The sequence below is a fragment of the Lissotriton vulgaris genome, unplaced genomic scaffold (genome assembly GCF_964263255.1).
Source record: "Lissotriton vulgaris unplaced genomic scaffold, aLisVul1.2 SCAFFOLD_353, whole genome shotgun sequence".
NCBI classification, from domain to species: Eukaryota; Metazoa; Chordata; class Amphibia; order Caudata; family Salamandridae; genus Lissotriton; species Lissotriton vulgaris.
Window position 1 is genome coordinate 1223850 of NW_028244383.1, and position 16457 is coordinate 1240306.

The 16457-nt window shown below is 46.1% G+C and overlaps 1 long non-coding RNA gene across 1 annotated transcript in view; it reads left to right on the plus strand.

Annotated features, from left to right (window-relative positions):
• LOC147667580 (uncharacterized) overlaps window positions 1–16457 on the plus strand; it is a 79790-nt gene that overhangs the window by 14612 nt on the left and 48721 nt on the right. The window contains exon 2 of the long non-coding RNA XR_015304164.1: window positions 13714–13832. This is a non-coding gene — a long non-coding RNA (uncharacterized LOC147667580). The remainder of the gene's footprint in view (window positions 1–13713; window positions 13833–16457) is intronic.

Consider the following 16457-nt stretch of genomic DNA (forward strand, 5'->3'; position numbering starts at 1 on the left):
AGGCCTCACACTGCTGCATGCCTCACAACACCACCACATCACTCAGTGGCTGACTGTTTTTATAGAGTTTAAGTGTTAAATATAAATACCAAGGTGTATATGGTGAATCATTGGGTGTATGAGTGGCTGTCTGGATGATTCAGTGAGTGTGTGATTGACTGTATAAGTCTGTCAGTTGGTGTCCAAGTGGTTGTATGGGGGTGTGAGTGGGTACATGAGTGGCTGTATGGGCGATTGCTTAGTTGTCTGAGTACCTATCTGGTTGAGGGGGTGTGCGACTGCCATTATTGATGAATGAGTGGGTGAGTCAGTAGATGTATGGGTTAGTGAATGCATGTGTGAGGGGCTGTATGGGTGAGTGTGTGTTTGGCTTTGAGGGTGAGAGAATGGATGTGCCAGTGATATATGGGTGAGTACCTGGGTATGTAAAGGGCAGTATAGGTGAGCAGTGGGGTATGTAATTGGCTGTATGGGTGAGTGTGTGCTTGTGTCAGCAACAGTATGTGAGTGAGTCCCTGTTAGTATCTGTATGCATATGAAGTGGGGGGGGGGGGTGTAATTGTATGGGTGAGTAAGTGGCTGTGTGATTGACTGTATAGTGAGTGAGTAAGTGCCAGTAGCTCCACAGCTGACTAACCCAGTGTGTGGGGGATAATATGGGTGTATGAGTGAATATATTAGTGACTGTATGAATGAGTGGGTGTATGTATGGGTGAGTGGGTGTGTGTGTAGATATATGAATTTGTGAGTGGGTGTATAAGTAGTGGTATCTGTCTGTAAATGGGTTTGTGAATTATCATGTGGGAGTGGGTGTATGAAACGTTCTATGGGGATGTGAGTGGATGCGTTAGTGATTTTGTGGATCGTCATCAGTGATGTCACTGACCATATTATGAGTGATGTAATACATGAGGTCATAGGTGGTGCATTGCGGGGGCGTAAGTTATAGTTAGCTCAGCTAACTATAACAGCTGAATTTCATGGGTTTTGTTCAAGTGAAACCTGAACCTAGCTAAAATGTACCTTTGAACATTTTTTTGTAGTTCAATGAAAAAACCAATCTCCGTTTCCTAGCTATAATGCCCCTGTAACCTTTATTTTTTTCAGCGAATGTCTATAGTTTTTTAAGCAGTAATGACGTTTGCAGAGTGGTGGAGAAAGGTGGATGGGCCTCCAACCAGCTCTCAGGAATCCCTCTGTGTAGGACTTATAGGAGGTACAAGGAGGGCTTCTTAGCCTACTCATTGCTCAAATGGGTGTAATTTATATATTTCCCTCATCTTCATAGCTTGATTTTGCTCACAAAATACTCATAGTCGTTGAATGTCACTCATATTTACACGGAAATTATGAAAATGTCACACATAAGCAATCTGAAACTTTGGCATCTATGGTCATCTCCACAAGAACACCCGGCTTGATTTTTCCATCCTGCAAACTCAACCTGCTCCCTAGCTAGATGTATAACTTTGCACTTTGAAATTCAGAAAAATGCATTGACTTCTATTCTGCAAAAGAAAAGGGAAACAGCAACTCGAACCTCAAGCATTGTTTTATAATGTCCTAATTCGCCATCGCCCTTCTTTTATGAAGGACTGTCCTGCTTTTGGGGACTGATAAATTACTATTTTAATGCAGGTTTTCTTATTTGCAATTCTAAGAGGTATTGTCATATTCTTTTCTGTTAGCCAGGTAGCGCTGACAACATACTGAATCGACTCAAGTCGCTAAAAACAGCTGAGGTTTGGGTTACCATTCTAAAACAATCAACCTCAGGAGCTTGAAAGATGACATCAGCCCTGCCAAGATTAGAATCTCTAATTTACAAGGGCAATGAGCAAAGACTGGACCTTATTTAGAGTTTGGTGGATGGGTACTCCATCGCAAAAGTGACAGACATCCGGTATGCCTTATTACAAGTGGATTATAGCCTAATGCAATTGTAATAAGGCAGCCAGAAGTCCTTCATGTGTGTGATGAAGTACCAGTCCACATAACTCTAAATCATGCACAGTGTCTTAAATTAGCACTTGGGGTCAATGCTGCATATGAGGGGCATCCAGCCAGATCCAGCAGTTATTATTGAGCCGGATCCCGACGGGTCCTACGGTAATATGGTGAATTTGCTTTTGGATAATTTGCTGACACAGTAGGCACACCCGCACCATGTCTGCTTACATTTAGAGCAGAAAGGTGCATGCAGTAAAGGGGCTTTCGTATTCGCACTCTATCCGTTGCATCTGCTCTCCACTGTCAAATTTACTCCACTGATTGTGCTTTTGCTGTCCACCCTGCATACGGAGTAACCACTATCCCAGTGCGTTCTCAACCCTCCACATCTGTTGTCTATGCATGCTCTACAACCTGATAATCCATTTACCACTGTGTAAATGTGTGCTCTGTCCTCCACATTAGCTGACATCTTTCCACATAAACTTTCTACATGCATTCTCTCCAACGTCCACATGCGCTCCTCATGTTTACTGTCCACAATCCACACCCCTTCACATCCGCTCTCTACCCTGCATATCACTCTCCACCCCAGACATCTTTACACTTTACATGTTTTACATTCTCCACTTGTAGTCTACAGTCTGTTCATATGCACTTTAACCTGTACCTTTTCTCTCAAATCTCCATTTGCTGTCGCCACCTTGCCTTCCTTTCCACACTATATCTGTTCCAAACCCTCCAGGTGCATTCTCCCTCTCCTCAAGATATGCCTTACACCACCCATACTAGTTATCCACCCTCCACATGCTCTCTGCCTTGTACAGCAACTCCCCACATGTGCTCTATACTGCACATACAATATCCAGCCTATACCGCTCCCTATTCTCTGTGGTCCACACTTACTCCAAATCCCTTTTCAATACGACTTCATTACATCTACTGTGCAGTTAGGACATCTACTTTCTACTATGAGCACCCGTACTCCATGGCCCACATCCACTCACTATGCTCTGCATCCACTCCATATATATTCCAAAACTATACATTTGCTCTACCTCCTGTCCATTCTCATTCCATCATCTGCACTCCATATACATCACCCTCTCCAGCTATGTGCACTGTCCACTAATGTGCACTACTTTCCAATCCGGATGTGCACCCTCTGTATTTACCCTCCACTTCTGTTCTACACAATACACACCCATTCTAAATTCTCTGCATCCATACTCTTGCCACTTTAAGTATGGCAGTCACATCCACACTTTACATCCTCTCTATTCTCTTTCCTTGCAACACATCTCCTCTCAGTGACCAGCTGCTTTCTGCCATCCACCCCTGCCCTCTTCATAGGCTTTGCACACCATCCTGATCTCCACCCTCCGTATGTGCTATCCAACTGATTTGTACTTCAAATGCACTTGCCATCAAACTACTCTGCTCACCACCCCTCGCATCTGCCTCCCTACCCTTCACATCTGCTTCCTGTCCCACCACATTTGCTTTTCACATTGGACATACACTCTCTGCCCTCCGCATCCTCTATCTCTAAACTGTACATGCCCTCTCCAACCTCCACTTGGGGTTTCAACTAATTGCATTTGCTCTCCAACGTCAAGATTCCCCATACATCCACTGTCGGTGGCTGACACCAACTCTGACTATCCATTCTTCACACCACTTCACCACATCTGCAATCAAAATGCAACTGACTCTGCACCTATGTACATCTGCACTCTATGGTCTCCATCCTCTCTCTGCATTCCACATCCACTCTCCAAACCCCTCACCACACTTTCGACACTGGTCATCGGTCTCACTCTTTAAATGTGCTCTCCATACACTTGGCCCCCTTCCATATCCAATCTTCAGAATCCAGGTGTGCCGTCCACACTTCATGTGCACATTTTCCTCTGTATCCATTGTTTATCCACCCTTCACATCTGTTCTTAACCCTTCACATCCAAAGTACTCTGCATACACTGTCCAAGTCCGCGCGACCCCCCATCTCCCTGTGACCCCCCATCTCCCTGTGACCCCCCATCTCCCTGCGACCCCCATCACCCTGCGACCCCCCATCTCCCTGCAACCCCCCCATCTCCCTGCGACCCCCCATCTCCCTGCGACCCCCCATCTCCCTGCGACCCCCCATCTCCCTGCGACCCCCCATCTCCCTGCAACCCCCCATCTCCCTGCGACCCCCCATCTCCCTGCGACCCCCCCATCTCCCCAGCAATCGTTAGTATTCAGTTAGTATTCAGTTAGTATTCAGTTAGTATTCACAAAGAATACCACTAGTCTTCAAACAGTGGTCACAAGCAATGAGACTAGCCTTCATTTTGCTCTTGAAATAGCACAAGAGCTGCAAATAAACGCTAACAGAATACTACTAAGCTTCAGATACTATTCTTCTAGAATACTACTAGTCTTCTTTTAGCAATCAAATGAAGTGTTCATAATGTATTTGAAGGGTAGTTGAGTAGAACTAGTATTCCCTCATTAGCATATTTCGGCTCGTGGGCATACTACTTAGCCTTCATGCTTACTAAATGAATACTACATTTTAATAGTAAATGAATACCGCAGTAACCACCTGAATCACACTATTTGAAGATCTTCCATTTTGGTGAGGGCAGGCCTGTCATTGCATCCTGTGTAAGTTGGTGCATGCACCACTTACTAAAGGTAAAGGTTCACTATATCTAAGGGTCATTTAAAACCTATAAGTCACCCCTATAGCATGCCTTTACAATCTTAAGTGCAGGGTGCTTAAGAGAGAGGGTACTTCTGCATAAGCAGGATACTCCTGCAGCCTTCAGAGTCCAGTCTCCTGGGTTGTCAGTGATGCGCCATATATTAACATATAGGGGCATTATGCGACCGCGTGATGACCATCTCGAAAATGGCTACAACAAACCCTATCATGTTTGGTGTCAAACATGTTGGAATCATACCCCTAGTGTGGGAGGCATGATTCCACCCATCAGAAGTGTCCCTCGTGGGGCTCCTGGTGTTCCTGGTACCAGCCTTCTAGTCCCAGACAGCACAAAATAATTGCTGCCAACCAGAGACACATTTCTGCCCTCCTGCTGCTGAGCCAAGCTCGAGCAGAGGAAGGCAGCACAATAGGCATCCTGTCACAGGGAGGTGCGACCACCTCCCAGACATTATTTAGTGTATTGGGGCAGGGTGGGTGCGCTTCTCAGCGCCTGAAAGTCTGCTCACAGTACTGAGTGGTTGTATACAGGGTCTCCACCGTTTCACAAACTGGCAGACTTACTGATTATGTATCGGCAATAAATCCACAGCCACCCATACTGAGAATGTTGAGTGATAATATATCTGCAGGGTCTCAATTACTCGCGCTCAGACAACATTGAGTGATCATATATCTGCATGTTCTCCATTGCCTCCCAGACTGACAGTATTGAGTGATAATATATCTTAGGGTCTCAATTAGTCTCACACTGACATCATTGAGTGATAACATATCTGCAGGGTCTACGCTGTGTAGGAAAGAGCCCCATTTTGCATGGTTACCCCCCCCACACTTTTTGCCTGGCCTCTGAGGCACGTTGTCTTGATGTGCCCAGGGTAATGTTAAAGATTCACAACGGCAGACCCCTGGTACTGCACCTCCCACTAGTTCCAATATATTGTATTCCTGTGCAAGACTGCCCTGCGCTAGCTGTTGCATGACACCCCTGTTTTCAGATCAAAGATTGTTTTTAATGAGATGGGTTTGCACCAGGAGAATGAAGTCCAAAAATCATTGAGTATTGTCAATAAAGTTCTTTATTTTCAAATATCACATATTGCATCAAAAGTATGAAAGGCTCAGCCAACGCGTTTCGTTCCCTCACGGGAACCTTCATCAGGGCTCAAAGATAATAAGAGTCAAATCAGGAGCTCCAACTGGTTCCACTGAGGATTCAGAAGTGGCACAGAATATAGGAACTCCCTGTTCTGTCTAAAAGAACCAAAGATCCAGAGTTCAAGCACCTGTACTGTCAATGGGCCGTATTAAGAGATTCATGTGGTCAGTCCAAAAATCAAAATCCAGTGTAACAGTCTGAAAGGCTTGCAGTTAAAATGAGTCCTGCATAAGTAAATCTGTAATTTCAAAAAGGCAAAATATAGGAGTTCATAGGGTCAGTCCACTCAGATGGTGTGCAGACTGGACATACTTGGATATCTGTCTTGCTGTGCAGGACTTACTATACCTGCAAACTCTCCCGAGTGTTCCAGTCTAATACACTGGTCCAAACCGACGCCTGTGCCTCTGATGGTGCAGCTTTTTTGCCAATAATTGGCCCCGGCAGTTCTGACCTTAACCCCAGGAGCTTTGCTTTGCTCCCACACCCAATTGGCCGGCTCATAAGCAGTCCCTAACTGAAGGCCCCCTTAGTCCCATTGGCTAACATAGGGCCCCTGCTCTGTGCACCCTACCACCCCAGTGCCGCTGGTGGTGCAACTTGAGTACCTACCTAAACCTTGAAAAATCTTGGTCCTAACCCCCAACTGCCACTTGTAAGAAATGTACTTACCTTTGAAACCGATAACCATTTCTTCTGATGTTATGACCTATGTTATGAGTTTTTGGGCATACAATGTTCTAAGTGTTGAACTTTGTATGCAGGAAAACGTCAGTATAACTTAACCCAAGAAAGCCTTGCTTACTTTGTATAGTGAGATCCCGCGATGTGTTATCTAGGCATACCACCCCGGTAGTCGATGTAGTGACAGAATATCAAGAACTTTTCTTGTGCCTCGGTAGAACCGATGCACAAGCCAAGAGAAAAACTAAGGCACAAAACAAGAAAAGTGGGACCCCCTATGCCCCCTAAACCTGGTTAGGGGGTCCCACAAGGACCCCCAGTGCCAAAAAAGCATTTGTTTAAAATAAATTGTCCGAATTCGCGCTGAGTGTGTGAATCCGGTACAAAAGGGGGTGGTGATGGACGGAGCATCTGAATCAATCAAACACTCACACCCAGTCAAAAGATCTGGGTTTATTCCATCACCGTTCTTTAGCCCACTCTGCCACCCCAGTTCAGACATGGCTATATGCAAATCAGTCTGACCCTGTGCCTCATGGGAACAGTCCAGCCCGAACTGCCAAGCCATGTCTTCCCTGGACCGGAAACAAGCTTCCGAGGACCGGTTTCTGGCATTCTAGCCATCTTCAGCCCGGCTTGCTTGAATCCAGTGGCAAAGTGAGCAAGGGACTCACGTCTGAGCATACCCTGCCACACTTATGGCGGCCAAAAGCGGTACAAAAGGGGGTGGTGATAGACGGAGCATCTGAATCAATCAAACACTCACACCTAGTCTAAAGATCTGGGTTTAATCCATCACCGTTCTTTAGCCCACTCTGCCACCCCAGTTCAGACATGGCTATATGCAAATCAGTCTGACCCTATGCCTCATGGGAACAGTCCAGCCCGAACTGCCAAGCCATGTCTTCCCTGGGACGGAAACAAGCTTCCGAGGGCCGGTTTCTGGCATTCCAGCCGTCTTCAGCCCGGCTTGCTTGAATCCAGTGGCAAAGTGAGCAAGGGACTCACGGCTGAGCATGCCCTGCCACACTTATGGCGGCCAAAAGCGGTACAAAAGGGGGTTGTGATGGACGGAGCATCTGAATCAATCAAACACTCACACCCAGTCAAAAGATCTGGGTTTATTCTATCACCGCTCTTTAGCCCACTCTGCCACTTGTCTGAACTGGGGTGAAAGAGTGGGCTAAAGAACGGTGATGGATTAAACCCAGATCTTTTGACTGGGTGTGAGTGTTTGATTGATTCAGATGCTCCGTCCATCACCACCCCCTTTTGTACCGCGAGTGTGTGAATCCAGCCACGAAAATGGCGAATGGCGCATTTTAAGTTGGGAATTAAGTCCCCTTTAGTCCTGAGAGTCCCTGGGTCAAACTAGCCCTTCTAGACTCTGGGAACCGGAGCAGGGAGATGGGTCTGTAGTTCCTGAGGTTGGTGGGGTCTGCAGAGGGTTTCTTCAGGAGGTTGTTGATCTCAGCATGCTTCCAGTCATAGGGGAAGGAGGCATTCACAAGGGAGTGGTTGATGGTGTGGTAAAGTATGGGGGCGATGGAGTTGAAGATGTGGTGGGCACAGATGTTCATGGGGGCCCCGGAGTGGATTGACTTCATCGTCTTCCATGTGAACCAGCTGGATTTCCTGATGTGTATGTCCTCTCTACTTGAGGGGCGCAATGGTGTTGGCACAGTTAGAGATCCATCTGTGCATGGTTCGGGCTGCGGAGTTGGGGTCATCGTTGTCCGTGACGGTTGGGGTGGAGTTGCAGAGTGTGGTGGTGAGCTGGTCAATGGTGATTTTAGTCCAATTTCTGCATCAGAGCATGTGCTGGGTTCTGTGGATGGTGGGTTTTCTGAAGGGAAACGGATGCAGCAATGGTCTGTCCACACGAGTTTGGTGGTGTGGCTGAAAGTGATGGAGTTTCCTGTGGTGAAGATGGGGTCGAGGAGGTGTCCTGCTCAGTGCGTGAGCTCAGTGACGAGCTGGAGGAGTCCTATGTTGTGGAGGTTTTCCTGGAGGGATGTGGTGTTCGGGTCTTGTTGGCTGATGAGGTGGAAGTTGAGGTCTAGTTGGTGGACGCGATGGCCTGCGGGGTGCTGCTGTCTGTGATGGAGTTGGTGAATGGTCTGTGGGGTCTGGTGGTCAGTAGATGAGGGTTCCCCAGAGGGTGGTGGTAGGGCTGGAGTGTAGGTGTTCCATTGGGTCTGTGGGCTCGTCAGAAAAAGTGCTTAGTCAGAGGGCGGATTTGTGAACTATGGCAAGTCTCGCCCCAGGCTGGGTGGGGCGGTCCTTCAGGGAGAACTTTTATCCTTGGGGAATGGTGATGGCGATGTCAGGTCCCAAGGTGGTGTTAGTCCAGGTTTCAGTGAGGAATGAGACGTCCAGGGTGGTGCTGTTGAGGAGGTCCCAGATTTCTGTGGCATGTTTGTGGAGGGATAGGAAGTTAAGGAGGATGCATTGCAGGGTCTTTGGTGCGGCTGCGTTGTTGCCAGTGTTTTGAGCTGTATCCGTGGTCCTGGCGGTGCTGCAGGAGTGGCGGCAGCGGTGACAGCTGAAGGGTCTGTGGGTGGCGGCTGGTGATGCTAGCTTGCAGTTGTTGTTTGGACCAGGATTGAGTGCATAGAGTGCTGCTGGGTTTTAGTGTTTGTGGTTCGGAGGTCCAGGGTTCCTGGCACTGGTCACGTTCGGGTCGCAGATGGGCGCAGATGGGCTTGACTTTGGCACCTCAGCGGCATGCCTGCGCAGCAGCCACCATTAAGATGGTGTCAGGGAGGGTTGGACAGCTGGAAGGTGGGAGCGTGGAGGGGAAACTTTCTTGGGCTGGTCTTCTTGGGCTGGTCGCGCTGAGGGGGAGGGGCCATGGGGGCAGCAATGGCGCAGAAAAAGTGAAAAGGAGGATGGAAAGTGCTAGAAAGAGAGTGACAGTAAAAGGGTGAAAAACGAAGGTGAAAGGAAAAGGTAAGCAGAAAAACAGAGCAAGAGAAAGAGTGAGAGGTCCACTGGTCCACTGGACCACCAGGGATGAGGCGCAGGTATAGCCTGCGGGTGGATGAGGGCCTCGAACACCAACACTCAAGAGTGCAGGGGCTCAGGAAGGCCTCAATTGATGGTAGAGCCACGAGGGTGGGAGAGCAATTTTACTAAGTCCACACTGAGAGTATCCTCAGATTATTGATCGGCAGGGTCTCCACTGCCTCCCACACGGACAGTATTGTGTGATAATATATTTTCAGGGTCTCAATGACTCTCATACTTACAGATTGAGTGCTGATATATCTGCAGGGTCTACACTGCCACCCACACTGACAATATTCACTCAATATGTGTCTTCAGGGAATCCTCTGTCTACCACACTGAAAATAATTATTATGTTTCTGTAGAGTTTCTACTGCCTTGCGCACTGATAGTATTATGTGATATTATATCTACAACATCTCTTCTGACTCCCACACTGACAGTATTGGGTGATAAAATAGCTGTAGGGTCCTAATAAATCTCACGCTGATGGTGTTGATTGTTTATATTTCTGCAGGGTCTCCACTGCCTCTCACACTGACAGCATTTACTATTTATCTATCTGCAAGGTCCCCACTGACTGCCTCCTCACTGACAGCATCTCTTAACCCCCACACTGACAGCATTTACTATTTATCTATCTGCAAGGTCCCCACTGACTGCCTCCTCACTGACAGCGTCTCTTAACCCCCACACTGACAGCATTTACTGATTATGTATCTGTAGGGTCTCAGTTGCTCTCACACTGACAGTTTTGAATGATTATATATCTGCAGGGTCTCCACTGCCTCCTAGACTGACATTATTTACTGATTTTATATTTGCGGGACTCCACTGCCTCCCACATTGACATTATTGAGTGATAATATACCTGCAGGGTTTTGACTGACTCTCACACTGACAATATTGAGTGATTATATATCTGCAGGGCTCCGCTCCTTCCCACACTGACTGTATTAACTGATTATGTATCTGTGCGACTCCGCGACCTCCCATACTCACAGTATTGAGGGAGTATGTATGTGCAGGGTCTCCACAGATTCCCACACTGGCAGCTTTGAGTGATGATGTATCTGCAGGTTTTCAACATCTCTCAAAGTGACGGAAATAAATGATGAGTGATCAGAACGATCTCCACCGACACCGACATTGTCATAAGTGACTTTTGTTTCTCCAGAACTTCCTCTGATGGTCACATGGATAGGACCGATTCACCTGAATCTGCCAAGCATCTGCTGAGACTTGTATTGACAAGAATGAGTGCTTTTGGGTCTTTTTGAACCCTATTGCCTCCCGTACAGACAGGAATGAGTGAATATGTATCTGCCAGGATCACACAGACTCTCACAAAGAAAGTAAAGAGTTACACAGATCTGAAGGCCGTCCACTTACTTTTGCGTTGTAATGAATGATTAGGGACCACATTTAAGGCCTCAGTCATTCAGGGGGGTAGAGATCCATGTCTCTACCGCTGTAGGCGGACTATCACCTTCCAAATTAAGAGATCACATTGGGCCCTCTGAAGGTACTGAAAGCTTAGTTCATGAGTGCTAGAAACAGAGACTAGTTGGAAGTGGTGTGCACACTGTCCAAGTAGGGTAAGTGTATTACACACCTAAGATAACCCCTATCCCCCCATGGTGGCTTGGCACAAGCAGTCAGGTTTGCCTCAGAGGCAATGTATAAAGCATTTGAACATACACACAGTATACAGTGAAAACACTACAAATGGATGGCACACCAGGTTAGAAAAAAAACAATATTTATCTAAATAAAACAAGACCAAAACGAAAAAAATCCAACATACTCAAATCCAGATATCAATTTAAAAAATATTACTGTAATGAAATATAGCTCTTAGAAAAAAATAGCTCAAAACAGGGCATTCTTGGTGTTATGACATGTACTAATCTAACAGTTTGGCGCTGACCCCAAGGAGTGTGGGCGGCCAAGGAGTAACTAGGATCCCAAAGTAACAGTACCTTGAAAGCGATGAAAACAAAAATGTTGCACAGAGTCGAGCAGGTGAGGCATCACTTGTACCGGTTCGGCATCCTTTCCTTTCTGCCAAAGGGGAGGTGATGTGTTGGTTCCTTACTGCTATGCAGGGGAGGTGAGGAGACAGTTCCTTACTGTGCAGAGGACCGTCTGCAATGTTAATGGTGGTGCATTGGTTCTTTACGGCAGTGCAGTGTTGAGGAGTTCGGGTTTTTGACTCCACAATGATGCAGTTGAGACGCTAGTGTCCGCAGGCGTGGGGGCTGCAGTGCAAGTCAGGGCAGTGAGTGGTGCATTTCACAAGCAGTGTCCTCAGCTCACGTGTAGGCAGTGGCCTCGATGACAAAGTCAATGTCAATAAGTTGCTGTCCTCAGCAACACCAGGGCTGTGGTATAAGTCGAGGTAATGCATCATGCTCTTCACAAGCAGTGCCCATGGCTCCAGTGCCGGCACCGTCGTTGCTGACAGAGTTGATGTTGCTTTTCTTTTGTTGCAGCTTCAGGCACATGATTCCAAGTGCCTAGGAATAGGGGTTGGCACCACTCGGCAATCAGGACTCCCTGCAGAGAAGCCCAGGTGCTATTAGCAATAGGCAGGTAAAGTGATTGGTGACCCTGTATTCACTACTGATGATGGTTAATAAACCTGAAACACGTGTATAGAGATCAGCACTATCTGCGCCAACCTTGGCGAAATACTCAAAAATATCGGAGCGAGCTTCAAGAGACTGCATTTCCCAGAATGCCAGGGGCGAACCTTGCCTGAGAGGTCAGCGGTGTGCTCCCACATCCTGTTGTAAATCAAATATACATTGTGATAACACAACATTAATACATGAACTAGGCTAAAATTGCTTCCACAGTGGTAAGGGTCAAACCCGCGAATTCAAACAAAACCTTTTTAAAGTGGTATTTCCAAACACGCAATTTAAAAACCAACTTCATCAAAAAAAGATGTATTTTTACTTGGGAGTTCGGAGACCCTAATCTCCAAATCCCTATGTGCTCCCAATTGGAAGATACCCTTGTAAAATGCTACAAGGCAGCTCCAACAATAACCTATGGGAGAGATAGGCCTTGCTGTAGCGATAAACAAAATTAACAGTATTTCACTACCAGGACATGTAAAGCACAGACGTACATGTCCTACTTTTAAATAAATTGCATCCTGCACATGGGGCTACCTTGGGTCTACCTTAATGGAACCATACATGTAATAAAAGAGAAAGTTTGGACCTGGCAAGTGGGTGCACTTGTCAGGTTGGCATGGCAGTTTGAAACTGCGCTCACAGATGCTGCAGTGGCAGGCCTGAGAAAGGTTTATAGGGCTGTTCTTGTGGTTGGCACAACCAGTGCTGCAGGCCCACTAGTAGCATTTGATTTACCGGCCCTTGGCACCCATGGTGCACTTTACTATGGACTTACTGGTAAAACAAATATTGCAATCATGAATAAATGAATTGCCATTATAATTTACACAAGCGGCCATGTGCACATGAGCACTGATTAGCAGTGGTCAAGTGCCCAGAATCCTAAAGCCAACAAAAATGGTCAGAACAATTACAGGAGGAAGGTAAACACTTTAGGGATACCCCGGCAAAAAGAGCCAGGCCCAACAATGACAGCCATCGTGTATGTGTCTGTGCGGGAGAGCTTTTGGAAACAAACTTGCAAAGAGAAAATAAATATTGACCCTGACATTGTGGGACTCATTATGTTTTGGGGAGTTTGTGGCCACCGCTTTTTTTGTTGTAATGACCAGCAAAAAACAGACATCAGACAAAATAGCTCTACGTAAATCTGGTGGTCTGAACTACTTGCTGCGACAGTCCCTTCTCTCTTGGGTCATTCCCTCTCGACTAATAATGGAGTGGGCACACCCAGAGACGGACAGGCGGAGCACTCCATCACATGTATGACTAGATCCAACCCATGTGTCTGCATGGCCCACACACTGGCAGATATGACTGATTATGGATCCCCGGGGTCTTCTCTGACACTCACTTTGACAGTAATGAGTGAATATGGAGTTGAAGGATCTATACTGACTCACACTGGAAGTCCTTAGTGTTTAGTGAAATCTTTTCTAGAGCTGTCCAGAACAGCATGCCCACCAGGACCCATCAGGTTTATGTTTGTGTAGCTGAAATGATAGGAGAGTAAGCTAATCCTTGTGAATTTTTAAAATATATTTTAGCTGGATCTCTGTTGAATTGATGGCATCAGAAGTTTCTTCCATCGTTACACGAGCAGCACTTGGCCGACCAATTCACCTTGGGGCGCTGTATGACTGCCGCAATGATGTCATGATTCCAGGTAAAGAATAGCAAGATTTATATTTCTGATTAGTTTTGGTGTGACACTATTTCCTAGTATTGGACTTTACTGAGAGAGAGAGAAAGAAGGAGACAGAAGATAGAGAGAGAATCATTGTCTCTGACTCTCTTCCTCTCTCTTTCTCTGACTAAGTACCATGTCAACACAAATATAAAGATAATCAATTGACCTCTTGATAAAGCTAACATCTTGCATTTGCAGACTTTCGTGCTGACCGCCACTTCTTCTGACAGGCACCAAGTGATGCGGCTTGAGCCTGAAATCCGCTCTCCTGACAATCACACTTTGCTACTTGACTACTCTCAGAAAGGTGTTGTTTGGTGTTTACGACTGCATCCACCTGCTTCATGGGAATAAGGGGCTTATTTACAAGACCATTGCGCCGCCGCTGAGTCATTTTGTTTTGAGGTACTGGTGGCGCAATGGGCTTCCCCATATTTACAAAGCCATGTAAAGTCATGGTGCGTGACTTTTCATGGTCTTGTAAATATGTTTCCCTTTCACACATATCTCTGCTGGAAAGAGCGTTCCATGTGTGTTGCTGTGGGTGTTCCCACACAACACCCATGGATTGTGCTGCATTGTGCTGCATCCCCTTCCTGCACAAAAGCAATCATCCCCTCAACACAGGCACCCTTTCAAAATGACACCGTCTGTGCACAGGCGCAGGGGAGAAGGAAGGAATGCGCTGTATCGTGTCGATACAGTGCATTGCTCCCCTTGTATTTGATGTACTGCAGTGCATCAGGGAGACTTGCTGCACTGATGTGTGTCAACATATTGTGAATGAGGCCCTAAATACCACTCCCTTCTATTTCAGTTACTTGTTAAGTTGTGTTTGTCTTTTTGACAAATTTAGTTCCTACACACAATCACAAGTTAAAATGTGCCTAATTAAGCACTACATTGTTGCCCATGTACAATCCAGATGTTACGATGCATGGATTTCAATTCACCAAAGTGCTGCGGTTTTGCCTCACGAGAAGTGAAAACATTAGGGGCCCGATGTAGGTACCGCTTCATAAATACCGAATTTTACCGATTCGGTATTCATGAATCGGTAAATCTGATGTAGGTATTCATTCGGTAAAAAATCCCGAATGGGTATGATTCAGTATTTACCGATATTTGCTATTGAATCAATGGCAAATACCGATTCGGTAATTACAGAAACGGTAAAAATACCGAATTGCCAAGAGGGACAGGGTGTCACTTTGACACTCTGTAGCACCCCGGTTTTTGCCTTGTGTGCAATGTGACACACATACTTGCCCTTAGGGCATGTATGTGTGCCACATTGCACAGGTGTACATGCACAAATGTGCATGTACACAGAAATTCGTAATTTACCATGCAACAGTATTACATGGTAAATAACGAATTTCTAAGGGCCTGTGGCACTGTAAACTGTGCCACCTACATTTGGAATTACAGAATCAGTATATTTACTGATTCGGTAATTTTACCGATTCGGTAAACATACCGATTCTGTAATTTTCAGGCCCCTACATAGCAAAACCCAAATACCGATCGGTAATGGCCAAAATCGGCCGTTACCGACCGGTATTTGGGCTCCTGACCTACATCTGGCCCTTGATCGCTTAGCGAGTGACATGACAGTATTCAATGTGAGGAGTTACTCCCCAATGTGGCTCCTACTTTCTTCCAGGGTCCAGCTTAGCTTGGATCTTCTTGCTGCAGAGCAAGTACATCTCACCACAAAATGATTTGAAGGCAGCTCATTTAGTATTCTAAATTCAGCTTCAGTTTATTGTAGGAAAAGTAAACAATTGTCTAAAAATTGTAAAATGGGACGAAAACTATGTAATTTAAAATCTCAATTTAATCCCAGGGGCTTGTTAGCCAAGTGTGAGATATCGTTTGAGGAGGAGATATGTTCTAATCTCCTGTTGGTTGCAATGCATTCTCTGCACAGCTTCTCTGTTTCCCTGCTCTGCTCAGCCTGTGTATGATGTAATGGAATGTTGGTGAGGACTGAAGGAGTTAGAGAGTGGGCTGAGCAGAGAGGGTGCTGCTCCAGCTGGGGTTCCCTATTAAGTAACTTGTAACCTTTCCAATAACCCTACAACCTGCTATCTTACGTGAACTGCCTACTCAACTTCTACTTATAAAGATGAATCCTTTTTAATTACAAAACTGGTGACGACTAGTAAACTACTTAAAAACTAACCTACGAATGAAGGTTTTAAATAGGCTGGGGCTAAGGCTCAACCGAAGTTTCCTGTATCACTGCGCATTATGTGGAATAAACACATGTATATATGTTCCACTGAGTTGAAGAGGTGGATGCTCTTATAGAAAAAAATCAAAGTGGGGTGTAAGTAAGAGAAGGCGGAAGTAAGGAGGGGCCCCTTGTTATTGAGACCTGTGATAGTAGCATTAAATCATATAGAATAGGCTCCGGCCTAATAGAAGGTAGGGTTTCCCAAAAGGGTGGGTCACACAGGGGAAGGAGGGTGTGGTGGTGAGGAACACCAGGTGGGAAACAGTGGGTAAAGAATTTTTTAAAAAATCCTCAATCTCACATTTATAAGTGATTGGATACTTTGGATTTAACCACCGGATAGCAGGTATACCCCTTTT